The sequence below is a fragment of the Falco naumanni genome, chromosome 6 (genome assembly GCF_017639655.2).
Source record: "Falco naumanni isolate bFalNau1 chromosome 6, bFalNau1.pat, whole genome shotgun sequence".
Lineage (NCBI taxonomy): Eukaryota > Metazoa > Chordata > Aves > Falconiformes > Falconidae > Falco > Falco naumanni.
Genome location: NC_054059.1, coordinates 76,240,208 through 76,266,653, shown reverse-complemented (window position 1 = coordinate 76,266,653; position 26,446 = coordinate 76,240,208). Strand labels below are relative to the sequence as shown.

Below are 26,446 nucleotides of genomic sequence, written 5' to 3'. Positions count from 1 at the left end.
TATGGAATATATAAGTATCCCATAAAAAACAAAGAATTAATGCTGATCCTTTCTGAAGAGTACAGAGATATGAGCTGTCATCTGAGCTGATAAGTACACTATAACATACTGTAACAATAACAGAATCCCTCTTTCAAGTCCAGAGGGACTAATCTGGAAGCAGCCCAAAACTTTCAGCATCCCAAGTACCATTAATCCATATCCATAGTTCAATAGGATTTGGTGACAGATTTTGGGTACATGTTGATTCTAGTCTCACTGAAGTCAAAGAAAGTTTGTCACAGACAAAGATCAGTATGGGATCACCCATTAAGTGAACTCTGGGAAATAATACCTTTTATGAAGGCTGTAATACTGGACATTTAGTACCTGTCTTATATTAAACAAATCTGAATCCCATGAAAGTGTAAATTTTATAGAACAGTTTTGATTTGAATAAGTATTTTTTGGAATGAAATAATAGATCATTACATACTTTATAAAATTATAAATGAATTATTCAATTCTTTTGTCTAAGGAAACATTTTTATTATACTTTGGATTTCCATTGCTACTAGAGTCCAATATCTATATACTTACACTCCAGTCTGTTTGCCTGACCAAAAATAAATAAATAAATAAATTTGCTCACCACGCTTTCACTCATCCAGTGTTTCCATGAACTGTTACTAAATATATAATTGATATTACCTGATGGGGGCAAGGGAAGTCGTTGGGTTTGATGCTTTGGGTTTCTGTTTGTTTGTTTGTTTATTGTTCCTCTCCAATGCCCACCACCCCACCCCACCTTCCTCTCCCTGATATAGCTGCAGAGAAGGCTCATTCACAAGCATTTTTATACAGGCAATTACGATTACCACCTCTACGGCTGTTTTCCAGCCCTTTGTTCTTTACTGAAAGGCAAAACAGAATAGTCAGTGAAGAAACTTAAAAGTAAAACTTGTTTTCTGGTTAGAATTGCCTCATTTTGATTCCTTTTCCATTTATGTTTGACAGATGTATTTTTTTCTTTTCTATTAAGAAAAAAAACCACACAGAACTTGGATTGTACAAAATTTCCAGTTTAAATTCTTAAATCCATTATTCTTGCAGAGGAAGCGTCAATAACCTACTTCAAACATGGCATAGTTAGTGTCAGTCTGAACGAAAAACACAGTCTGTATTTCAGACATGCCTAAATATGCCAGCCTGCCAATCAGACTAGAAGCATCCCAAAAAGCACTACTGCACCAGAAGAGAGATGAAGAAAAGCACAAATAATAGCCTGCCTCCTGCAAAACAAAAAACTACTAAGAACAAGGTTTGTTTGCTTTACAGAAATATGCGAAAGCAGTATTTGTCACAGACATTTACAGACTTTACTGTCTGGGGAAAAGAAAAAAAAAAATACAACTCATCTAAATTACTGAATAATTAGCATGGATAATATTTCACTTTGCCATGTGCCATATACAGTAATTTTCTTTCCATCTTCAGTAAGACAGTCTCTGGGTTTGTGCATTTAAAGAAGCCATCTGCTGCTGAACTTACATAAATGTCTTTAACTGTGGAGCAGTTACAGCTATTCAGTATTTGTGCAACAGGAGTAATAGCCACCTACTGGGGATGGGGGGGGGGAAATAACCTGGCCAAGAGACAAAGCTGCTCCCCCCATATTTTTGCACACATTTTGGAAATCAGCACACATCACAAATAAAAGCAGTGTTAAAAAAGGCATTTACAATCTCAACTGAAAACTCCACCAGTTAAGATTTAACAGATTTCAACATTATTCAGATATAACCTAACCTACTTCTAAATAAAACAACAACAAGCAGGTTTCGGACATATTTATTTAAGAACTTCAAAATAGATGTAAATAGAATATTAGGAGACTACATTAGGATAATATAGCCCAATATATTCAAATAAGCTTTCTGTGAAACACAGTGCAAGTGACTACTGTTATAGAAAGAGAACAACTCATTCTCTCAGTGTGTGTTTTCTAACTCATGAGTTGTACTTTTTTCCCCCCAAACATTAGCTATAATAGCTCTAATTTAAGGTTCATGCCCCTAGTCCATGCACAGGACAGAATGCAAATTAAGAGTGATGAGTGTTGTGTACCTTTATTGGGACTTAAAAGGACATCAAGATTCTTGCTATCTTTTAGACCCAAACATTTTACAGAAAATCATATTTTAGAAAGACAGCAAGGCTCTGCACCTTCACGCGTTCTGCTAGGTAGCACAGGTTGAGCAGAGCTCAATAGCATTGCCACCATGCCATGTCACGTCTTCTGCCTCAAAAGCTGGTCTCCCTCACCCATTCACTACCTTATCTTCAGCACTGTTGGGAACACAGCCCTTTGCTCTTCTTAAAATCATTCAGTAACTAAGAGGAATTTAACCTGACCTGAAACAAACCTGCAAGGTTGCCGAAGTTCTAGAAACATATCCTTCATCTCAACCATTGAATCAAAACTAAACCACACCAAACCCTTCTATTATAAAGCTTCAATTACCACCAGGAAGCAATCTAGAGTAAAATACTAACCGATTTACAAGGCATTTTGGCAATGTGTGTGCCACCATACAGTTTTATCTCAATAAGGCACTTGTGTAACAATTTATACCCATCAAGGATACCCTACAGCATATTCCATTCTAAAAACTGCAATAGTATGAGAGTCATGAAAACCAGCAGTCAAGTAGTATAGCATTTCCACCAGGAACTGACACCCAGCAATCAAAACCCCCAAAATATTCTAAATCATTAACATCACAGACCATGGATAAACTGTCTCATTCTGCTGACTTAGAAAGCCAAGATCACCAAAAGGACAACAAAGAACGCGCGCTCCGTTTCAGACCTGAGAGTGTTCTGCTTCTTCTGTACGCGTAGAACAGACAATGAAGCAGCCACTCAGTTATGTTTTACTTCTCTTTCTACATTTCAGACGTGTACACAGGCATACGTACATACACACTGCATTCACCCACCCTTCTCCCATCTGGCCAAGATTTCCCCCTCCCCAACCGAAGAGCATTACCATTGCGTTATTTCATTTCTTTTTAATGCAAGGCTCTACCCAAGGCATTCCTACCACCTAGCTAGAATGTTGAGACTGGCTTGACAAGAAAACAGCACATCAAGACTAAGTAGTACTGACAAAAATGCTTGAGACAACTGTACAATTGCAATATACACACTTTGCAGCTATCAGGAATACCCTAAATATCACCCAGCCCTTCTTTCCCCTTCCCGTAAACGGATTAGTATTCCTTGTTCAGTCATGACTATCAGCTATAGGATTTTAAAGCCACTCATACTTTTAAGAGCAAAATAGGTACACAGCTGGTTTTGGCTGAAAACAGAAGTATCTTCAAATTAACGTACTCTTAAGATGTATAAGCAAAAAGAAAAAAGAATATAAAGGACCATCTAATATATCTCAGAGTATAAAGAGTGCACAATATTTGTGTTTGACAGTTGTCTTATTCCCCACCGCAAGAGCAAAATAGTGTCTAGTGTTGATTATTGAAACAATACTTTAGAAACTGAAAATGAACTTACGAAACACAGAAAAATCAGGACTCTAGACGTTGACACTCTGAGGGGACAAATGGTCGATAACCTTGCAGGCATCAGACTTGGCTTTAGATAAAAATCTGACTAGTATAGCAGGAGTAAATCCAGGCACAGGCATTGTATCTTTTATAGTGAAAGTGACAGCTGAAAAGACTGTATCAGCTAAGCAGAGCAGTGACAGTTCTGTACAAAAAGAGGCTCAATTTGCAAGTTTTTCATTTTTCTCATGTATCATTCAATCACAAAAGATAGCATTAAGTTTCAGGCACATCTACTTTTTTCCTGTTAAGGCCATAAGGTTAGGCCATTCAGATCAGTAACTCACTTGTGAACTCCTACACAGATAGGTCATCATTTTGTCATAAACTGCTCCTGATATAATAATGGCAATGTAGCCTTAAAGAGAAAAATTATGGAAGGACATACAAAGCAAGCGTGACATTCACTTAATATTGAGTCCAAATTCTCAAATATTCTACTTGACATATCCATGATCACAAAATATAGATCTCCACTCCCATCTGTTCTAGTCAAAGAACAGCCAGGAAAGAACTGAAGGGGATTCTTCTGATGTAAGAAAAAAAAACACTATCTCAATTCATTTGACATAGTGCTTAGCATCTAACAAAGAAACTTGAAGTTATTTCTTTTCTTCACATGAACAATTCTCCTAAATCTAACAGAAAAAATGAGAGCATTTTGTACATATGGGGTGTATTCTTAATAAATATTTTCATATTCCACATGCGTTTCTACTTACTTGGTCTTCTCACTCTCCCTCCGTTTAAGAGCATCTTAAAGGCAACAAATACCTACTTTTTATAGAATGTATATAAATATAGACAGCTAAACAAATGAGCACCTATTCTACAGCCCATCAGTTTGTGGAGAGAAACTGCTGTTAATATATTAACTTCCTAGAAAACACAACCTTACCGCTTGTTACCTCTTAAACATGAATATTACCAACTCTTCTAATAATATAATGGCATCTTTATTAACTTACCTTCTCCATGTGTTAGTAGTTTGCAAGTTTTACAAATTGATCGTCTTTGATTATAAAAATATCTGAAAAAAAGTCTGAAAATCAGACTATTTTAATATTTCAACCATGTGATAAAAGGTGCTAATCCTATGGGCATCAAACAGGAAAAAAAAAAAAAAGGCCAAGACTTGTATCCTGAAAAGTGTTTAGGCGTTCAAAAATTCACTGAATAAACAAACAAAAAACCCCATCATCTTTGTGAACCACACAGGGAGTTTCTGATCCTTGGAAGCTCTTGCAATTTTTTTATTTTCTCTAACTGATGAGACAGAAAATCATGTAAAGTCTAACTAGCTTGAATGGACAGAACATTCTCTGTAAATTTAGAAAAATACTACCATGTACTCCTTCATTGAAAGGACATGCTATCACAGGAAAAAGAATTTTAGAACAAAACAGCGAAAAAATCCTCACTCTACTCTGAGATTGCTGACGTTAGCAATCTCAGTCCCATATTTTCCCATACTTGATTGTCCAAGTCCCATAAAACACGTAGCTGGAAAAGCAATTTTTCCTAATTTGCCAGTGGTCAAGGGGTAACCTGTGCTGTGGGCTCGCTCAGGGGCTGAGAGCGGACCCTCTCAGCGACATAAATATGAAACGGTACAGGCAGGAGGCAAATCTGAGGACACACTCCCCTAGCAGAAGGAGCTGGCTGCCGGCTGGGTCACCCACTGCCTCCGGAGGGACAAACACCCGCTGTGCCCCTCTGGGCACGGTGAAACACCCAGGGCTTCACTGAGTTATGCTGTTGTACCCCAGGCCCACAGTTTTTAAAGAGAGAAGTGGGGGGTTTTTGTTCCACAAGTGGGTAATGGCAAGTCAGTAGAGAGGTGTGGGAGGTAAAACAGAGCATGAGTGAAGGGCGTGAAAAATTTTACTGTAGAACGAAAGACTGTATGTGGGAGGAGAAAAGTATTAGAGTAGAAGTTATGGTATTACAGTTTAAGAAAAAAATGCATTCTAAACAGATTATTATTTTTTTTTATTGCCAAAAAGGTTGAAGGCCATAAAGATTTTATTAGAAGCTCAGGTTTTAGGTTTAATAACATCTCGTAAGTGCAAGGTTTTACTGTGGTCAGCTCAACTACGAGAATTTTTATATTATTGCTATAAATCAGCTGGGCTACTGGCAATTAGTTGCAATTTTGTTGAAATCCAGTTTAAATGAACAACAACCAAAAAAACCCAAACAGTAAATAGATAGAAAAATACAAAGCAAATATAGGAAGCTGTGTGTTTATTTTGGCATATGTAACCAAAACACTGGTATGTGATCAGATCTGAGTCAAACTATTACAGCAAGCAAAAGCTATAAAAATGAAGCACTGAAAAAAAGTAACCATTTCAAGATAGTAACCTGTGATCTATCCGTTCAGAATTTAAATGATGTCCATACTGCCTTCATAAGGAGAAATGGGAGGATAGACGGGGGGACAGCCAAAGGGATGCCTATGTTTTTCCACCTCAAACTGAACCTTAAAAAAACCACAAAAAAACTAAAGAGCAAAGTAGGTGCTGCTGATGTAATGCTTTTAAACATCCAGTACAACAGTTTTCAATCACATTTCCTTACTGGGGAGGGGGGGGGGGGGGGGTGATGGGTTTTAAGTACCCTTCCCATGGAGTAACCATATCTCAGATTACTCAACTCAATTTTAGCGAGCTGGCCAAAATGAGGACACAATACTTTTCACAATTCTGTTCAATTCCTAACAAGTTAAAGAAAAAAATTGACTTCCTGAATACTTAGAAATAAGTGTCTACTCTGCAAGCTTTGCTTCCTTTTGCTCTTTGCTTTCTTCTCACACCTTCCTCTTAAATATCTGTACAGCACGTCACCTTCAGCCATGTTGGTTTTAACTTCCGTTTCTCAATTACTTAGCCACACTGTATAGCATTCGGAATTAGAAATGCATTTTATGCTGAGGTCAACATTTTATTTGGGTTAGTTTCATTACAAAAATACAATTGAAATTTTCTGAAACTACTCCATCATGCAAACAAAATATTGGTAAGTGGGAAGATCGGGAGATTAATTTCAAAAGCTTTGTCCTGCTCTGAAAATAAAAGCCAATGAAGAGACTTTTTAAACCCACTAATGAATGGAAATCATAAGTAACTGACTTAAGTATCAGAGTCAAAAGCCTTAAAAGAATAATAAACCCCATTGCTCCCTGTAATATAATTTTCAGCATAATTTACAGTTTTCCAGATAACAGAGTTTTATTGACTTGTTTGGAATTATTTAGCTCTGAAGGTTTATAAGACACACTTACAAAAAGCAGCAACTCTGCTTGGTCTTATTTGTGAGCTGGCCAGCTGCAGAACCTGGTTTGACACTAGGCTGCAAGAAGGTCTGCTTTGTCCTGTATATTCCATTAGCAATTGTGCCAGCCTTGATTAAATCAAAAGATTTATTGTGCTGCATGACAGAGCACAGTTTAGAGGAAGGAAGCTCACATTTCACAGCTATGAAAATTCTAGGCAGACTGTTTAACTTTTCAGGTGAAACACGCTTTGGGACTAAACCTAGCACCCTTCAAACACCAGGCAGATTAAGTGGAAACCCAGAGTTCACCTTCTGGCTTTCCAGTGTGACAACATCACTTTATACGCTGTACCAAGTATCAGTTACTGTGTTCCATACTGCAATGTAGATCCACATGTGGGAAAGCAGATCACTGCAGAGTGAGCAAGTACTTACAGAGCTTTCAAGGGTTTTTTGAGGGGGTTTATTTTTAGGTTTTAGGTGAAGGTTTGAGAGTACGCATCAGATGGAGACAGGCAGTTACTGATGCTGGTGTCAGCAGCTAGGATTAGATTCAGTGAAGGTGAAGCAAAATGACTCATTTGCAAAACACATTGTAAGAAATCGGGATTCAATACTGCCATTTTCTGAAGTTCCAATGTCAGCTGATGTAAATATACTGAGACCTATAAAATACTGGAAGCTACTCTGCATACGAAACCTCCATTCTTACACTAACCAAGGCCATACATTAGGACACCATTTTGCACTTAAGGTACTATTCCACATCAAAATCATAATAACAGGGCATTAATTTGAAAATGTATCTACATTCATATCAAAGCTAGAGGAATGTTTTAAATAAATAGCTGGCCAAATCAAATCTTTCCAAAGATGTAACAGTTCCACATTGATTTTGGAAGCCTGCTTTTCATGAATTACTTTCAACAATTGTTGAGGTGAGGCAGCCTTCTATACTGCTACCACTGTATTTGAAATTACTGTACTGTCGTTGCTTGGTATGTAAGTCAGACTTGACCTATTCAGGAACTCTGCAAGAGCTACTGCTTCAGCTGAGTCCCCACAAGCATCACGGAGAGGCTGGCTCAGGAGATGCACCTCTACACAGCAGAAATATTCCCTAGGTCAGCTCATCTATAATATACCAAAAAAAATTGCTTTTTGTACAACCTGGTATTAAGAAAGTATCTGATACAGTACCATACTGAAAACGGAACCTGTAAAGAGACAGTACTCTCCTGTAAGAAGAGTTTATTAATGAAGCCTAAGATCAATCTCAGAGTCAGTCTTGCCTTGTATTTTCAATAATGACCTTAACACAAAGTGAAAGTTACTAATGAAAACTGAACACAACACCAAGTTGATAAGCACATCCACTGCAAAGGAAGGTAAAAAACATAACAAAGAAAGAACAAAGTAAGTTTTGAGAAAAAAAATTTCATTCCAATTTTATTTTACATTTGCAGTCACTCCCTCAAGAACTACATGATAAAATTTTGATCAGCCTGGTAGCTCATCAGCAGAAAACACCAGAAGGAGAATAACCACAGCATTGTACTCAACACGTAGACAACAACTGCACAATGTTTCCAGTAGAGACAATGCTTTAACGCCATTTTATTTGCCATGGGCAAGACTGTGTAGAATGCTGCTTAAATTCTTACTAGTCGTACCAAACCCCCACAAACAGCACAAGTGTGGAGAAGGGCCTTCTGTTCCCCAGCGACAGCACTGCACAAGAGGAAACTAAGTGTTTGTCTTGTTTAAAGACTGACTAAAAGTTTGGCCAGAGTAACATCAGAAAAACGAGGTCTGACAGAGCAAGTTGTCTGTAAATATCAGGAAGAAAGAAAAAGAAATGACGTTAAACAAGGATATTGGTAAGATCAAACAAATGGGCTGCAATGTCAGCATGTGCTCCACATACAGGTGAGCAGAAAATTCTAGTCCTCAGTAAAGTCACTGAACAGCCTTCCACCACAAGTATGAGATGGGAGAAAACAAAACAAAACCAAAACAACAGCAACCCATCAGCTGATCAAAAATGAGCACAACTGATTTATGACAGAGATCAATTATGTAGTCGTTTTCCACAGCAAATGGATTGGAAAATAAATGAGTGATTCAGTTCAGGGCAAAGGAGTTCAGGCTAGGGCTACTGATCTGTACCTATCATCTGTCTTACTTCAACAATTTTGGAGATCCATTAGTTTAAAAAAATTAATGTTTTAACTCCTTTTGTTGAAAATATGACTCAAAAAGGATGTTATACTGAGCTCCTCCATGTTCTCTCACCTTTAGAAAAAAAGTCTTCAGAAGCAAAGTTGTAACCCTCTCTGCCAACTGACAAACACTATCTATCAGCGTTATTTCAACTTCAAGGAATTTTACCCCAAAGGAAATTCTTTCCATTCCCTTTCCTGTTTGTTATGCTTAGACTCAGCACGCACTTACAACCTCTTTCATACTGAAGATGAATGTTATACAAAACCCTGAATTTTTAAACACTTAATAAAATGGATTATAAAAACCAAAACAGGGATCTGAAGGTCTGGTTGATGCTTTGGTAAATATAAAAATACTTAAAACTACTATGAAGAAAAGTTGCTGTGAAGTTGGATGAGCAAGAACAGGAATCAGCTCAATCTTCTGAGGTTCTGTTGGCTCTTGTTTATAGTTAATGAGAGAACCGAAGACTGAACGTAAAAAGGTGCAAACAACAGCTGTTTTCAGAACTGAACTACTTTAATTTTGATTTTTAAATAATGTGACAAATCACAACTTTTTTTTTTTTCCCCAGCCACATGGATAAACTCTAGCATAGATTATCAAAACTTTCACAGTACTAAAATTAGTAGTCATAGCAAAAGAACTAAATACAATAAGTTAGACTGGCTGAGAGCCAATTCCAAACTCACATGTCCTGCTCTTTAACAGTAAAACAATCTTTTGGAAGAGATCCAATGGAATCATTCAATAGAAGTTCACACATTGAAATTCTGGTATTGCTAATCTTGTTTTGGAATTCAGTGACAAGGTGAGCAAAGTATATCTGAAGCCAAACCTGAAAGGATGCTATTTTCTTTAAATGCTTATTCTTTTGTTAAGTACTATAGTTATAAAATATTTAACTGCCAATAATGTATTTGGGAATTCTTGTCAACTGGTTTAAATGGAGAATATATAATATGAGTACATAATACTCTATTCCTTAGTCTTGTAAAAAAATTCTTCCCAACATCATAATAGAGAAATATTCTGTACCAGAAGTAAAGCGCAGTACACTGGAATATCAATTGAAATTCTCAATTATCAGACATTGTCAGACCATCTAGCATAAAAAAGGTTGTAATATTTCACAGAATAATTCACACTGGAAGGCACCACAGAACACCACCTAATCCAGCCTCCTGCTCAAAGCACTGAATTCAGACCAACATGCTTAGGGCTTTGGCCAGTGTAGTCTTAAAAACTGGGAAGGATGTAGATTTCACAGCCTTGCCCGCGCTACCTGATCCAGTTCCTCGGCATCCTTAGGTTGATTTTTGTTTCCCAGTGCCAAATCAGAACCTCGCTTGTTTTAGGTTATGACCACCATCTCTTTTCCTCCTGCAATATACCTCCGTAAAGGGCCTGACTGTCTTCTTAATAACCTGTTGGGTATGAACTAATGAGGCAACTATGAAGTATCCCCTGACCAGAGCTTTCTGTTGTCCAGGCTGTGCAAAGCTAATTCTCTCAGCCTCTCCTGATGTGCTCCAAGCCCCTCATTTTGCTGGCTCTCCACTGGACAAGTTTCAGTTTACTCTGTATTTCTCATGCATTTGGGGAACCAAAACTGGATGGGGTACATCCAATGTGGTGGCCTGAGGAATGCTGAATACTAGCCATCCACTGGCTCTTCTCCTGTTCATAAAGCCTGGTATGCTGCTAGCACTTTTCACTGTCAGAGTGATAAATGACATCCTGACTCGTGTCTGTCAGAATGTGCAGGTCCCTTTTAGCAGAGCTGCTTCGCAGGCAGGCAGTCCCTACCCTGTACTACAAGGCTTAAGAACATGCATTTATCCTTGCTGAATGTCACAAGGTTCATTATGGTCCATCCCACCATCCACTTGAAACCACAGAGTGCCATCCTCAAACATGTCAACTACTCCCCCAACACGATATCACATGCAAATTTGATGAGGATACACTTCATCTCCTCCTCCAGGTCATTGATCAAGGTACTAAACAGGATAGGTCCTAATATAGCACTCCGCTTGTAACTGGCCTCCAACTGGAATACAAACCATCAGCTGCTATGTTTTGAGCCTGACAAACCAGCCAGTCCTTCCATCCAAACCATAATATTGCAACTTGGTTATACAGGTGCTGTGAAAACCATGCTAAAAGCCTCGATAAACTCAAGGTAGGCAGCGGGCAAACTGCCATAAGCAATATTAAACCTAATCTGATGGCATTTACAGTTTCAGCAGTATACAGAAATGTCCCAGGACTATTGATAAGCATATTAAAGATACAAAGGAACTTCACGCAAGGCCATTTTAATTACTGTTTAGGCAAACAAACAAATAAAATACCTCAAAACAAAACAACTGCACTAGATTCCTTTCTGTTAGGGTAGAAAACACAGGATTAAAGAAAAATATGTTTATGCATAAAACAGAAAGGTTTTAAGTTTCAGAATCTGTAAATATAGCCCACGAAAATAAAAACTAATTTCACCACCCAACCAGGAAAACCCAAAATCATTATCCCCCTTATACATGAATGACGAAATGGGAAAGATGTAATGCTGTAACAAATAAAGCAATAAAAAAAATATTACTTAAATGAAAGTTTATTTATCATTTCACTTTATTAGCATTTCATATACAGCTGCAACAGATATGTTGACCTCTACTTAGGGGGTTTCTAGTTTAGCAAATTTTCACACAGTGACCCGTAGGTGAGTAGGCGTCTGGACAGCACTTGCTGAGTCCGTGAAGAATGGTTTGTCTGGTGGATTTGCTTTTTCAACCTTAGAACTTCTTGTTAAGTCATAGAGAGGACTATCTATCTAACATATTTTAGATGTCTCTTATTATTACTTTTCCCCACAGTGATTCCTGTAGCTGCCACAAAGAATTCATACAATTGTATGGAGGGATGTGGCTGAGACAGCTGGTATGAAAAAAAAAAAAAAGTGGTTCATGAGAATCTGTTAACTTGCAACTTTAAACACCTCTGACCTATAGGCATACTGAATGTTGTAAAACGAGTGAACAGGAACACTGACACTGTTGGGTACACTCTGCATAGGAAAGAGAAAAACATTACCATTAAACATCTACTTTCCCAGGAGACATTATTATTACTATGCATATATGTAAATATTCTATTTTAACACTCAGCCACAATATTTTCATAGGCATAAAGCATCACAGATATTCAATTAACTATTTGTGGATACAAAGACACAGTTTGTATGCCCATTACCAGGCACAAAGTACACTCTATACATTAATAGTACTACCATAATCTTACATATTTAACAATACTTTGAAAAATGCAGCAGTAAAATTCAAACTAAAACCAAAACACTTTACAAAGTGAAGTGTTCATTTGTGGCAGATCAGTATGATGGAAAGAATCATCAGCTATTTTTAAGAGCTATTTTCTAAGGAAACAAGCCTTATGCAATCACACAGTGCAACACCTCCCTCCACCTCATGATTTTTTGAGTCTATTGTTTGACTCAGCAAGATTTGATAAAAAAAGATAAAGTTTCAGGGGTAATTATGCTCATAGAAATTTTATTTTTAAAGTTACGCAACCACAGAGAAAAAGCACAAAGCATCCCAAGTGTGAGAGAAACACTGACATTAGTAAAATTCTCATCTGAGAATTTCACAGCCTAATGAAGTACTACTTGCCCTTCACTCAGAAATCTCCACCGAAAGTAATGATTTATAGGGGTCCAGGGTAAGAAGCCAACAAAAGCTCAGAATCTCATAAAACCCCTCTGTTCTCACAGTAGAAACCTCGTCTCATATAGAAAACATTGTTGGAGCTCGATTTATATTTGATAGCTTGGGGTTTTCAGTGTAGCACTGAGCAACCACCTGTACAGCTCTTGACCAATTCAGATCATCTAATCTATCCTGTTCCCTTTTTGTAGCAAACGGGTCAAATTCTGGATTTGAAGAGAAGTGGAAATGAGCAAACCAGTCCTCACATTGTTAACAGATTACACCAATCACTATATTTACCCCACCTCGCCTCACCACCTTTAAAAATAATGATTTGAAATGGTTTCCTACGCAAACAAGGCTACGTGATTCCAAGAGATGTACAAATATACTAAGACAGTTGTTGGGAGAGGAGGTGGCACGTAGCAGAGAATCTGAGAGGGGGAAGCCACCCACCTCTGCAGTACCTGCTGATCTCAGAAAACTGGCAGCCAGATAAAGAAGAAAAGATTTTGAGCACTGACAGGTTTATCCCCATAGTTTCTAATTCTGTCAGCCAGCTTCCACAACTGAATGCAGATGCTTATGTATCTCTGCCAAATTACTCTGTGACTGGGCTGTTGTTTCAGTTATCTGAAAAGGGAATTTGAAACACAAGGTTACCGTTTTGATAAAGGATTTTAACTACCTGGACATCGCCTAATTGACTACTACAGCTCAACCCAGAGTAAAGAATTTGAAGATCAAACTAAGGGATGTCTTTATATCAACAACATAAAGGAAGCTATGGAAGTGCCAAATTAAGTCTCACGTCACAGCATATTTTACAAAAAAAAAAAAAAAAAAAAAGAAAATTCCTCAAAGTTATGTGAAAACTTTCTTCATGTAATTCTCCCTGCTGAACATCCCAACAAGTTTCCTACTCCTGAAATTGCCAACAACCAAAAACTGATTTCAGTTTTAATTATTGCACCTCTTGCATATAATGACCAGATGCAGAGAAGCACCTTTGTAGTCATTTAGCTTGCTGTATCTAATAACTGGCATTATTTTTCTCATTTACCATGTAACAAGAACAACCGCTCTTCAAAGTGACAACACTAAAACAGTTACTGTATGGCTTATCATTGAAGACCAACTTCATACCATGTTTTCTGTCGAAGACATGACAAACTGAACCTAACAGAAATCCCCAGCGGTTTCACTTGTTAGTTCCAGTGTCAGACTGGAGGACACTGACATAGCATAGCCTTACACTAATTCCTACCTTGTCTCAACTCACATCATAAGTTCCATACTGTCAAACATAAAACATTTTTTCTGAGCCTCATATGTAAGAGAACAGAGGAGTAATGACAACACTGCTGCGAAAATAGGCCATGGGTTTGTAAATACCATGGGTTGTTTTGCATTAGTCCAATGAACAAAACTGTTCTCACACTGGGTTTGTATTCATCATCAATTAGAATTTTTACATGACAAACCCAGCGCATCCTGCTGAACCCAAATCACAGCTGGCAATCCTGCAGCCCAATGTGGCAAGGCAGCCACTCTCTTTGAAACAGCTCCCTCCATTGCTATAGAGAAAAACCACTAGGAACAATAATAATAAGCTGTTGTCCTGACAACCTCACAAAGCAAAACCAAGCCTTACTTTACTACAGCACAACAGCAAGGATAACCTGATCACCATAAACTGCTCCTGATTCTTCAAGAGCAGATGGCCACTGCAATAAGCAAGAACAGCACAGCAAAATACATTTGCTTGCCTACGCACTATAGCTGGTATGCACATTATGCATGAGAACGTATGCATATACACAGCTACACTTTTCTTCCCCACCCCTCTCCCCTCCCCCTTTTCCCACTTTGTGTCACACTAATATTGCAATGAGATTTCATGCTAAGACATGTCAGGTATTCTTTTCCAGTGCTGAGAGACTAGAAAAATACTTAGGAGTGCTCTTCATACTTACAAGTGCTCTTTTCCGGGAATGTACTTGGGTCTCCAAAAATAGGAAATAATTAGTTTTGAACAGAAAGACACAAATGAAAACAACCAGAGAAGAAGAGTGTGATTAAATAACTTTAACTCACAGTTGAAAAAAAATATATATCCAAAACCCCACAACCTAAGCAAACGGGGGGGGGGGGGGGGGGGGGGGGGGGGGGCAAACCAACCAAAAAAAACCAGAGTGAAATTTCCTCTCTTTCACAAATGCCTTCTCCATAAAATAAAGGAGACCAAACTGCTTTTGCAGTGACAATTTTGCTAACTATGCATTAACTGCAGGATTTCTTTTTACTCCCCCACGTGAAAGGAAAAAAACAGCAAAAGTATTTTAACAGTATGTGCATTTATAACACCTATAAAAAGCTTTGCTCAGTCCTTACTCACCTTAATTGCCATTTTGTTCTCAAATCATTTCACAATTTATCTGGTTTGACTGAAGTGGATGTAAAAATCCCACATGAAATACCAGGTGGCCCAGAATCTCCTTTCCATCACATATATATGGAACAAACAAGTGCCAAAACCAAAAACACACAACAACAACAAAAAAAAGGCAGAAAAATTTTATTAAGGTGTTCAAGAGCATATACTAGGTTTATAAAAAAAAAACACCAAACAACAAAACATTTTATTCCACTTGAATAAACCTTCCCTAGAAGAACTAGTGTTCTCAGAGTACCTTGCCTTATAAATACATATTATAAAGTACCATAATCTGTTGTTTATTTAATCTGTACAAGAGTTCTATAATTTCATCACACATTGAATCATGTTTAAAATAAAGGTTGGTGAACCAAAAGGGAAATGGAAGGGCAAATTGCTGAGCTGTATGAGAGCTTTGTATCTCTGTTATGTGCCCTCTAACGTAAATCCCATCAAATTATCTTCATATAACTTAAATCTGAAAAGTCATACTGTGAAATACCTACGATTGAAAAGCCTAAAAGATGAGGTAGCCGGCTGGAATTATCACAATCCACAGCCACTGTGCCAGTGAAAATTTGGACAGTGAAGGGAGAGGGGGAGGAAGGAAGAAATGGCAAATAATACAGGAGGATTATACAAATATCTGCAGAGCTGGGTATGTCACTTTGCAGGATTCAGGACAACAAATGAAGACATTATATAAGAAAAGATTTAAAGTCAATGGCAAGACTCCAAGTCCTGTGCTCAGAATTTTATTTCAGCTGCTGAGGGGGAGGGGAAGTCACGCCAACTTCAACTACTGCCACCTTCCAGCCTCTTAGCTACTACAGGAAAATTTACTATCTTTCCTCCATCCTCCTCCTAGATTCCCTCACTTCCAAAACAGCTAAGGTATCTTTCAACATGATATCTCTCAGCTTTTCTTTTTTTTTTTTTTTAAAAAAAAAGTTAGTACAGGTCATTTTCCTAAGGAACACAGACTCACCAGCTAACAGCAACTAAAACAAAAGCCTACTTCGTTTCAAACATCTACTATTCTTAGAATGTTTTACAAGCATGAGATCCAATAAAGCTGTTTGCTTGCAGATCCAAAAAGATGGGACAGCAGCTGCTTACACTTAATATGTGTTCAGAAGATTATATCCATAAGGATTTGAGACCTTTTTTAAACAAAACCTTTAATTATGTGTGAACTAATCACTATTTAAGAAATTCCAGAAAACCAGAAGAATCCACTTATAAATCACGAGTAGCTAACTGCTCATGTAATTACACTTTCATGATCCAAACAAGAGTCTACATATCTTCCAGGAAGAACTATGGTGCATAATAATCACAATGACATTTCTGCCTACTGCTGTACTGTCTTTAGGTAAAAACCAGAAGAGTATCACCAATTATAATAATCCTTCTCAATCTTCAGTTCATTCAATTATGCCTGAAAATAGCTTTAAATCTGGGGTCAGTGCTTTACTACAAAGGAAGGCAGGGTCTCTCTCATTTACTTCTGTCAGGATAAATCAGATGTTTAACATTATGTTCGCCCTTTCACAATAAACTAAAAACAGTAAGACATTCATGTGAAGCCCTGCAATTCTTAAAAATCTAACCAGTCATATGGCATCAGCACTGAATGTCATGAGGAATTAATGTTATTCTTAATGCAATCTATGTGAAAAACTAGTATTTTAAAAAAAATAAATGTGAAACACACGCTTCAACTTGCTAAATACAAATTCTATAGTCAGAGCTATACATCATAAGAGTCCTCACGAATTCTTCTTATTGGATTCTTGGATTTGGGAAACAGTCCTCAAAGGATTTCCTTAAAATAATTCAGGTAGAAAAAACAGTGTAGAAAAAGACTGAGAGGGGCACCCTCACCCTAAATTTCCTGAACTGTTCAGATTTATAATAGAATGAAAAGTCCCTTAAAAACAGACAAACTGCAGTCTATCTTAACTTTGCAAGAGATAATCTTTTAAAGAACTGCATATAAATTATTCTACTTAGCCTACCAAAAAATTGCAACATTGCAATACATAAACAGCCAACTCCACTGATTCACAACCCAGCTTGCTCAAAAATTCTAAAATTGCAATGCATTTTAAATTGCAAAGCAAAATTTGCAGGGAAAGAGGAAAAAAGCATTCATTAAACCATTATTTCATTTCAAGCTGTCAATACAGCTACTGTTGGTAATCTTGGATGACTAATATGAGAAACTAGATAACCCGGTGCCCCACCCTCTTTCCACAATCTGTAAACTTACATTTTTATAATAACATAGAATTTCTCACTCAATATTAGCAAAGTAGATCACTCATCAGTAAAAGGTACAAACCTACCAAAAATATTTTAATGTCCAACCACCTAAATATAACCTTAATTCCAGCCAAAGCAAGGATAAAATATTTACTTTCTCCTGCAGTTTGAACTGCTGATCTGCACATAAAAGGCTTGGGTGCAATGCCTGACTACTATGTTCAATATGAAGCTGAAAGTGAAAAAACGAACTGTCTCAGTTCACTTGTAAAGGTCAAACAGCAGAAGAAAGGGATGGTTTTGCCTGTTTGACCACTGCTTTGCTTAGTTCTTCATTTGACTCTTCATTTGCAAGAGTCTTTCACAATGCACTTGAGTAATGGTATGTCAGTAAATGTCTATGAAAAAAGACCATACTATCTTCCTTTCAGGAAAATGGAACCTTTAAAATCACTGATTCACACAGTAAGTAAATACCAACTACAAAGAACCGAGGTTTTGTTTAGTTCTAGGTTTCACATTATAGCCTCGGCATCTATGAATGACACGATCTTTAATTTACCCAATACGATTAGTGAAACAGTCTGGCATCCCTACAAGTAAGTATTCCTTCCTGATACATCTAAGCGCTGCATGACCTGGTAAGGTAACCCACTGGGCATGCATAACCAAGACAATACATTCAGAGACCTCTCTGAAATCTAGCTTTGTATGAATGATACATAAATTATAAATCAACTGTTGTGGAGCCTAAGTGATGTTTAAATATCCATAACGCATTAGAGCTCTTGATGATTTAAACATGTTTGCATTAATAATAAATGATGTTTCGAAGATTAAATTTAAGATTTAGGTATTTGAGAGCTTCTACCAAAGAAGCAAAAACAGGGGGCAAGTAACGCGTTCCACTGACAACAGGCACAGTTTTGGAAAAGCACAAGAAATGGATATAGGAACGCCAAGGCCTTATTAATCTAGCAGGCTGAGATGCACTATGTTTCTGAACCCAACTCCAAAATGCTTCAGTCTGAGATGGTTAGGTATAGAGCCTGAGGGGGAAATGGCTGAACAAACAATATTCATGCACTACGGTCCTTTTTAAAGTAAGTCCATCAAACTAAGTAACAACCGAGACTTAATTATTTTTTTTTTCCACATTTTCAAACATCCCTCCTTATCCAGCTGCCTTCGTTTAAAGCAACCTAAATATTTTGCGGAGCTACCCTCCAATTAAACAAGCTTCCTTTAGATATTGCTAGTAGATACATAAAATAATGTCTATAAGCAGCAAGATGAGCTGATCAAAACAATGAATTATGTCAGCTAGTAAGCAAACCTCAAATTCTGCTCTTGTCTAATCAGTGCAGAACTGATCAAGAAGGTAGTTTACTATTCATGCGAAGAAAAAAAAAAAAGACACAAATACAGAAATCGTAGGCTGCAGAGACAGATTAGACGCTTTCCTCCTCTGCTGGATATCTGATATGAGAAAGCCATCTAGTGTTAACTTTTAGAAGTGAAAACTGCGCACAAAAGAGCTCGGGAGAATTTACATGTGCAATTCTCTGTAACTTTGCATGTCTTCTGCATCATAAAGAAAATAAAACTCGATTCCTCTAGAAAAGCCAGGCTGAAAGCAAACACTCAAAACTACTAACGCGCTAAAATAACCCACCCCCACGTGCCAAGCCAGCCCGCCGACCTGCTCGGCGAAGGTCAACAGCCGTATCGGAGATTTGTCAACTTCAGAGTTGCCTTTGTGAAGCCTGCGCGGCCCGTGCGCTCCCCGCATCGCGCTGCCGAGCCCCGCGACGGGCACCCGGCCAGGAACGGAAAATCCAAAGCCAAGTTCCTCTCAACCGGCTATCATTTAACGAATGAAATAATTAAGTTTGGAGAACGGTCCACAGAAGGCGTATCGGGGCGTTACAAGATAACAAAGAGTGCAATAGGATACAGGTTGCGCCTCGCATGCAATAAATTAGTGAAAAGCGTTAAAATCGCTGAAGGAAAGCACGGGCTAAGGAGCCTTTCCCTCCGCTAGCCCAAACGCTCGGCGATGCCCGCTGCACCGGCCCCGCTCTGACAAGCGGCTGCACCGCGGCGGTCTCCGACCCCAGCAAACTTCCCCCGCAGTCGCCGCTGCCCCGCAGGCGGGCGCGGGGCCGGAGGCCAGGCGGCGGGCACAGAGCTCCCCCCGCGCAGGGGACCGGCGGGCACAGAGCTCCCCCCCCCTCCCCCCCGCGCAGGGGACCGGCGGACACACAGCCCCCCCCCCCGGCGCAGGGGACCGGCGGGCACACAGCCCCCCCCCCCCCCCCCGCGCAGGGGACCGGCGGGCACAGAGACGCCCGCCGCCCCCGCGCCTGTTAGCGATGTCGCAGATCACAGCGCTATTTATAAAGACGACGTGCGGGAGCGAGCCACAAGGCTCCGCCGCGGCGGGGCCGCTGTGGCGGCCGGGGGGAGGACGGGGTGCTGCTGGGCACGGGGGCTCCCAGCGCTCCCCCAGCCCGCCCCTCCGCCCTCCCGCCGCGCCCGGGGAAGCCGAGGCCCACTCTCCACGGCACCTGAGGGGAGAGGTCTCTCCCCACGGCACCCCCCTCCCCAAACTGCTCCCGAACCCCTCCCGAGAGGGGGGAGCGCTCGCCCGCCCGCGCTGCCCCCGCGCACCCCGCCCGCCCGCCGTGTCCCCCCGCCGCGGGGCACGGACGCGGTGGCAGGCGCCGGTCCTTACCTGGTGCTGCCGCTGCCCGCGCTCCGGCTGCTCCCGCCGCGGGACCCCCATGTCCCCCCCGCGCACGCACAGGCTCCAGCGGAGACCCCCTCCCCGCGCTCCTCTCCCCCCTCTCTGGGGACACGCCGCCCGCGGGGCGCCGGAGCCGTTAATGGAACCGGGGGGCGTCCGCTGGGGTCTCGCGGGCGGGCTGCCGCGCACGCCGCTCCTCCTCCTCCTCCTCCTCTCGTCCCCCCGCCACCCCCTTCCGCCCGCTCGCCCGGTGCCTCGCGCTCTGCCCGGCGCTGGGTCCGGAGTGCGCCTCAGCCGCCGGACGGGGAGAGGAGGCGGAGGGAGGGGCGGGCGCAGCACCGACACACACACACGCTCTCGCCTTCCCTCGCCCGCCCGCAACCCCGCCCCTCCCGCCGGCCCCGCCTCCCATTGGCCTCACCGGCTCGGCCCCGGGGGAATGCGAACTCCGCATTGGCCACTGGCGCTGTCGCGCAACCAAAACACCGTGTCCCGCCCCGCGGCGTGCCCGCAGCCCCCCCCCCGCATACACACACACATTCACCCGCCGCGGCGGGGGTGGCGGGAGGGGATCACCGGGGCCAGGCTGCCGGTGTGCGACGGGAAGCGAGCAACAGGTGGGGTGAAGGGGCGGCAGAGCTCGGGTCACCCGGGCAGGGCCCTACCCGGCAGCGAGCCGGTGAGCGCGGGCTGCCGCCCCGGTCCCGCAACCGGACTGGGCCCCCCAGCCGCTGCCGTGCCCGGCCGGACCGCAGCGGAGCGCCGGGGTGAGCGGCGCGGCGTCCCGGGCCCTGCCCCGCACGGGCCCTCGTCTTCGTTTTCAAGACCCTGGACAACGCCGCCCGGCCCTCCGAGCCCCGGCCCGCCGCCCGGCCCCCCCGCCCCGCTGCCGGCACCGCAAACCGCCGCTGTGGCCCGCGGGCCCGGCGCCGGCCGCCCTGGGCTCCTGCGCCCGGCGGGAGCGGCTGCCGTGCGAGCAGCGGGGCGGCTGGGCCTCCGTGCCCCCTGCCAGGCTCGGCATTGCCTCAGCCACAGCCCGTCCCAGACGCTCCGGGCTTGCAGCGGGAGCCGCCCGTGGCCCAGCCTTTAGCTTCGTTCGCATCCCGCAGCGCCTGTTCTCACCTATAGCCTTCACCCCGAGATGCCTATCGCGAAGAAACACATGGCAGTGGAGTCCTCGGAACCGCCCCGTGTGCTCTGCCTCCTGTACACCACTCTTACACCGCACATGCTCAGGAGCAGCAGCGCTTTCCCTCTGTGTTGTACAACCCTGAACATGTTTAGTTTGCCTGCCAAATAAGCCGTGGCTAGCTATTCGCATTTCCTCCACACGTTCTGGTAAGCAAACCAAAGTCTGGTTTGGGAATTTGAATTTCCCTATTTCTACTCTGCGGGCCAGTTCTGCAAGGGGCCGTATCTGCAATCGTAGGGCCCGCTTCTACATACAGGTTGCAAAATAGAAGATGTTATCAGGACTGATGTGGCTGCTCCCATCTGCTGCCCCAAATTATGAGGCCTGCAACATTGTTGGAATAAAGTCTACTCCTACAGAACCCTACAGAAACAATGCAGGATTCTTTAATGTTTTTCCAGTCCTCTCCTGCTTGCTTTCCCCTCCGCCCGCGCCCACCTCTCCTGGGTATGTAACTTTCTGGTCGTACCAGTTTGCTCAGCTCTGGCGAGCAGGCTGCGTGTTGACATTTACAAGTATTCTGCTACCTTGTAAACTTCTCCTCACTGCCTACCCTTTGCTGGTAACAGAGCAGAAGGCTTTAGTGGAAGTTGTCATTTCTCCCCAGAATCACTAGTCCAGTTAGGCAGCAGGCTGCCTCTGTACTGAAGCGCCACCACAGGAATAATATTATCATTGTCCTGACAAAGAGCCTCAGAAAAAAAGAAAAAAAAAAAAAGAAAAAGAAAAAAGCTCAACAAAACAAAACACTGCAAGTGAAAGGAACAGTGTATTTTCCACTTCAATCACATTATAGACAGTGTCCTTCCTGGAAGGTTCATTCCTTTAAAAACCAGCACAGGAAATGTCAATGAAGAGAGAAGGAATCAGGAGAGGTGGAAGTGCGCACAGAGTACCCGAGAGGCAGTACTTGCCTCTGGTCTACTGTGCTGGTCAAGGTCTCGTTACTGGGGTGCTCTGGCTGCTTGTTTCAATGCATCCCTTTCACTCCAAGGACAAGTTGCCTTTCTGGGGTTCGGGGTCCTTGCAGCAATAGCCGAATTTTCTCTCCCTGCTGTCATTCACATTGTACACTGCATCTCTTGCCCCGAAGGAAAACTGGATGACAACAGTTGTTCTCCAGACTCTCTTGGGACCTTCTTCAGCAAGAGTCCTCCCCAGTCCTTCCTGATTTCTCTTTCTCGACCTTCTCAGCTAATCCTCACCCTCTCTACATCGTGTTATATATTTTCATCCTTCTGCTCAGGTCTGACAATGTCTCTCTGGGCCCGGTCAATGTCCCTCCCAGGAGAAATGTGCGTTAATACCACGCTGTGCCATAGACACCCCTGACGGGTGTGTTTTCGGCAGTGCCCCTTCCAGGCCAGCTGCCCGGGCGCAGCCACACCAGCCGCCTGCTTTCTGCCAAGCCCTGCCACACAGCTCGCTGCAGAGCTTTCCCCTGCGCACGGCGGCTTTGCGGGGTACCCTAGGGCAGGGCAGGGCACGGCACGGCATAGCATAGCACGACACGGCATGGCATGGCAGGGCACGGCACGGCATAGCACGGCATGGCACGGCAGGGCACGGCAGGGCAGGGCACGGCATGGGCACGGCATGGCAGGGCACGGCACGGCACGGCATGGCTGGGCTCCGCTGCGGGCCGGCCAGGCCGGTGAGTGCCGCCGCCGCCGCTAGGTGGCCTCTGGCAGTTGCGCCGCTGCTGCCGCTCGGCTCCGCACCGGGGCCGCGCTCTGCGGGACGCGCCGCTGCCGGGGGTAACCTGCCCCCGCACCGGGGCGTCGTTCTGCCGCCCGCTCCGCCGCTGAGGCCACGTTCTTTCATGAGCTCGGCTGCCCTTCGTGGGAGGGAGCTGTTGTTGTGCTACGCCAATAGGTAACAGAGCTGTGATACGCTATACGCCAAGAACAGTATTTGCATTTACCGACTGGGTTTTCTTCGGAAGACTCGTTTTGTAAAGCTCTTTGGATGCCAACCAGCTTTCTCCAAGAATATTTCGGGGTTTCACCTGCTATCCCAAAGAACACTGTGCTTAAAAACACCTGACTGAAGTTGTCCAAAAATCACAGCATTTCCTTACCCTCTGAAAAACTGCTGGTCAGTCCCTACCAGACTGCAGAGGTGAGCTGAACTCCTTCGGGCACAGCGGGTAAACTCACCCCCTCACCCTGCGCCCACACCGTGAGTAAAAGGGCTTCATCTGGACACGAGAAATGCTTGGGCATTCTGCTGCGTGGTGCCTCTTGAGGCTGACCTTCGCCATTAAAGAGTAGCCCAACCACGGCACCGCCTGTGAATAAAAAAGCATTTCTCAGCTGACAAAATGTACTTTGTGATGGAACTGTGATACCCTACTTAACAGGTCTAAGCGTTTACAGCCAGCAAGCTAAATGTTGTTTAGGTTGCATTCCCAAAATTACACATTACCTGCATCTTGACAAGATCCAGCACACTGATATGTATTAGGGTTTTGCTGGTAGGAGGGTCTGGAGGCTTGCTGTGATCACTGTTTTTCTTTCCTTCTTACTTTTTTTTCCCCTCTCACTCTCTCACTCCTCCAGTATCATTCCTTTCGGCTTCCAGGCTACCATCTGTGTACCCTCAGGGAGTCAACAAGAAAAGAACAAGGGCCAGAAACCAGAACACAGGTGAAAAGAGGTAAACAGGAGCTTCTTGCAATAATAAAGTGCTGTTCAGGCCTCAAGAGCACAGGAGCAAACAGGGTAAGAGGAATCCCTTGCCCAAACTAAAAACTGATAAACATAAACATGTAATTGAAAAGGGTGGGGAGAAAGGAGGAGACAGATTTTCCCTTCAGCTTCTAATTCTTCCAAGATGCATGTATTTCACTTGAGTTGTCTAGCGAAGGAGGCTGGCTTGCCACAGGTTTTGGGATAAGTCACTTAGAGCAGGACAGTCCAGCCTTTGACAACATGGACCCAGAAGGCATTATAACAGTCCAGCAAAAAGCAGACGGTAGAAATCCCACAGGCCACCGGCTCGGACAGCTCTCACTAAAAGGGATGCCAGCTTCTTCCTGCAGTATCTTCACTTCTCCTGTTCATATTTAATTTCAAAGTACCCAGCTCAGCCACATTTGAGGCCAGTCTTCAGACATTATTAATAGGCAGGGAACCGTTCCAACATCGCCTACAGACTTATTTGTTTCCAGTGATGTAAAGACAACGCTAACAACAAAAGTGAACTTTTCCATTCATTGTTGGGGAAGTGGGTCAGAGTGGGATCCTTGGAAATGGCGCAGGAGGTGGAGAAAACATCCGGTACCCACATGATGAGGCATGTTTCGCTGACACAAGGCACTCATGAATAGGCAAGCTGAAGAAAGTTTAGGTTTGTTTCCTTTCAGCCTTGGGCACAAGCCTGGAATCCAGGTGAAGCAAGCAAGCACTGAGCATAAGATCTCACCAATGCGTAAAGAATTCATCTCACTCACAAACCTTTTGCTGACGTTGCTCACTTTTTCCTGATGCACTTAATGAGGTGAGATGCTCTATAAGGGAATTCTGGCCAGGTCTTTGGAGCAACCTCAGCTCCCTCTGGTCAAACCAGAGGAAAGCTATGAGCAGTAGCAGGGAGGCAGCCTCTGGCTTCACACACTCCCTGTGAATCACGGTGCCATCCACGGGCTGGTGCAAAGGTCAGCACTGCAGGCAAATCCCAGACTTCATGCTTCTGTAGATCCAGCAGCCCTGGAGCCACACACGCGTAGCCTGGGGACACAAGAGCTGTTATTCCAGCAACCCCGAGTGTTTGTTGTACCTCAGAGTAGGCTGAGGGTGGATTTTGCTCTTCTAACCCCAAGCTGCCCTTTCATTTGGACGTTATACGGGTGAAACCATGTACTCACAATCTGTAAAGTGCCTATTTCGCATGTTGCTCATAAAGCACAAGCACAGTTTACCACAATACTAATATTTCATCCAAGTGGCTTCCCTAAACTACAAGCAATTCAGAGAAACAAAACATCCTCTGTATTCTCTGACACTGGTTTTGAAAGTCCAGATGGAGGAAAATAGTATTGGTTTTAATTAGCAATATCCTTCCCATGAATCCCCTATTAACCAAAGGAGCATACTATATTTCATCTCACTTCCTCTCGTTTACTTACTACTGCCTCTCTTCTCTGCGGTTTACCAGCAGGAAACCACTGAAGGGGACATATCCAGATAAGATTAAACAACATAATATTATCATCTTTACTATAACCAGGCTGACAGTTTTTCTGCTAGATGCTGAAATGAGATTCACAGCCATTCTGGCTTCCATTCACTGTGGAAAGAAGCCATTCTTTTAAGTCCACACTATTTCACTAATTCCCCAACTATTTCACTTGCAACAGGCCTTCCCGCTGCCCCCCTCCCCGCCTCCCCCCCCCAAAAAAAAAAAAAAAAAAAAAGCACTTCAAACAGTAAGCTAGGTTCACCCTAGTTGAATGCAACAGGAAGCAGAACCTGAGTGTCCTGGCAGTGGGCATCTCTCCAAGAGTAAGACTATGGTAGAGCAAGACATCTGTAGCTTCTCCTCTGCTAAGGAGCTCTTGGAAAGCCACCAAGTGGCTTCCTTCTAGTGGTGGTGAGACAAGAGTGTGTCTGGCTCCATATATCTCTAGCACTGGTTCCACCTGAGGGTCTTTCAATGGACATAAAATAGGCAGAGAGAAGAAGGAAAAAGGTGAATTTCTTTTGCACCCTGCTGATCTCACCATACCGCGGATACTCCCAGTATGAATTCTCTACGCATTGTCACGCTGGATAACACACAACCACTTTGCAGCAGTGTGAGTTGACTTGCATAAAGCCTGTGAAATTTGCAGCCATCACGCATACCAGTTTTCACCGGGACTGGGGCAATAACAGCCAATATCTAACACGGATGTTCAGTTTCTACTTGCAAAAAATTTCCCATAGTCTTTTACAGGATCAGTACTCTTCTGCACTT

General features: G+C 42.8%; 1 protein-coding gene across 7 annotated transcripts in view; it reads right to left on the bottom strand.

Moving 5' to 3' along the window:
- The window catches only part of SIPA1L2 (signal induced proliferation associated 1 like 2), a 151,112-nt gene extending 130,551 nt beyond the window's left edge, over window positions 1–20,561 (bottom strand). For 5 of the 7 annotated variants that reach the window (XM_040598692.1, XM_040598697.1, XM_040598691.1 and 2 more), the window contains exon 1: window positions 20,284–20,560. The gene's annotated coding sequence lies outside the window, so the exon portion shown is untranslated. Of the gene's footprint in view, window positions 1–20,283 lie in introns of all 7 variants that reach the window. The other 2 variants (XM_040598689.1, XM_040598695.1) reach the window with 2 other exon arrangements.
- Between the last annotated feature and the right edge of the window lie 5,885 nt (window positions 20,562–26,446).